The sequence below is a fragment of the Palaemon carinicauda genome, chromosome 7, assembly GCF_036898095.1.
Source record: "Palaemon carinicauda isolate YSFRI2023 chromosome 7, ASM3689809v2, whole genome shotgun sequence".
Lineage (NCBI taxonomy): Eukaryota > Metazoa > Arthropoda > Malacostraca > Decapoda > Palaemonidae > Palaemon > Palaemon carinicauda.
This window is the reverse complement of record NC_090731.1, coordinates 96,822,561-96,824,892: the sequence shown is the minus strand read 5'-3', so window position 1 is coordinate 96,824,892 and position 2,332 is coordinate 96,822,561.

Here is a 2,332-nt window from a genome sequence, read left to right as displayed (position 1 = left end):
ATAATAATAATAATAATAATAATAATAATAATAATAATAATAATAAAAACAAGGGGATAATAATAATAATAATAATAATAATAATAATAATAATAATAATAATAATAATAATAATAATAATAATAATAATAATAATAATAATAATAATAATAATAAACAAGGGGATAATAATAATAATAATAATAATAATAATAATAATAATAATAATAATAATAATAAAAAGGGGATAATAATAATAATAATAATAATAATAATAATAATAATAATAATAATAATAATAATAATAATAATAATAATAATAATAATAATAATAAAATACAAGGGGATAATAATAATAATAATAATAATAATAATAATAATAATAATAATAATAATAATAATAATAATAATAATAATAATAATAATAATAATAATAATAAACAAGGGGATAATAATAATAATAATAATAATAATAATAATAATAATAATAATAATAATAATAATAATAATAATAATAATAATAATAAAAACAAGGGGATAATAATAATAATAATAATAATAATAATAATAATAATAATAATAATAATAATAATAATAATAATAATAATAATAATAATAATAATAATAATAATAATAATAATAATAATAATAATAATAATAATAAAGGGGATAATAATAATAATAATAATAATAATAATAATAAAAACAAGGGGATAATAATAATAATAATAATAATAATAATAATAATAATAATAAAAACAAGGGGATAATAATAATAATAATAATAATAATAATAATAATAATAATAATAATAATAATAATAATAATAATAATAATAATAATAATAATAATAATAATAATAATAATAATAATAATAATAATAATAAAATAAAGGGGATAATAATAATAATAATAATAATAATAATAATAATAATAATAATAATAATAATAATAATAATAATAATAATAATAATAATAATAATAATAATAATAATAATAAACAAGGGGATAATAATAATAATAATAATAATAATAATAATAATAATAATAATAATAATAATAATAATAATAATAATAATAATAATAATAATAATAATAATAAAAACAAGGGGATAATAATAATAATAATAATAATAATAATAATAATAATAATAATAATAATAATAATAATTAATAATAAAAAAAGGGGATAATAATAATAATAATAATAATAATAATAATAATAATAATAATAATAATAATAATAATAATAATAATAATAATAAAAACAAGGGATAATAATAATAATAATAATAATAATAATAATAATAATAATAATAATAATAATAATAATAATAATAATAATAATAAACAAGGGGATAATAATAATAATAATAATAATAATAATAATAATAATAATAAAAACAAGGGGATAATAATAATAATAATAATAATAATAATAAAAACAAGGGGATAATAATAATAATAATAATAATAATAATAATAATAATAATAATAATAATAATAATAATAATAATAATAATAATAATAATAATAATACAAGGGGATAATAATAATAATAATAATAATAATAATAATAATAATAATAATAATAATAATAATAATAATAATAATATAATAATAATAATAATAATAATAATAAAAACAAGGGGATAATAATAATAATAATAATAATAATAATAATAATAATAATAATAATAATAATAATAATAATAATAATAATAATAATAAAAACAAGGGGATAATAATAATAATAATAATAATAATAATAATAATAATAATAAAAGGGGATAATAATAATAATAATAATAATAATAATAATATATAATAATAATAAAAACAAGGGGATAATAATAATAATAATAATAATAATAATAATAATAATAATAATAATAATAATAATAATAAAAACAAGGGGATAATAATAATAATAATAATAATAATAATAATAATAATAATAATAATAATAATAATAATAATAATAATAATAATAAAAACAAGGGGATAATAATAATAATAATAATAATAATAATAATAATAATAATAATAATAATAATAATAATAAAAACAAGGGGATAATAATAATAATAATAATAATAATAATAAAAACAAGGGGATAATAATAATAATAATAATAATAATAATAATAATAATAATAATAATAATAATAATAATAATAATAATAATAATAATAATAATAATAATAATAATAATAATAATAATAATAATAATAATAAACAAGGGGATAATAATAATAATAATAATAATAATAATAATAATAATAATAATAATAATAATAATAATAATAATAATAATAATAATAATAATAATAATAAACAAATAATAATAATAA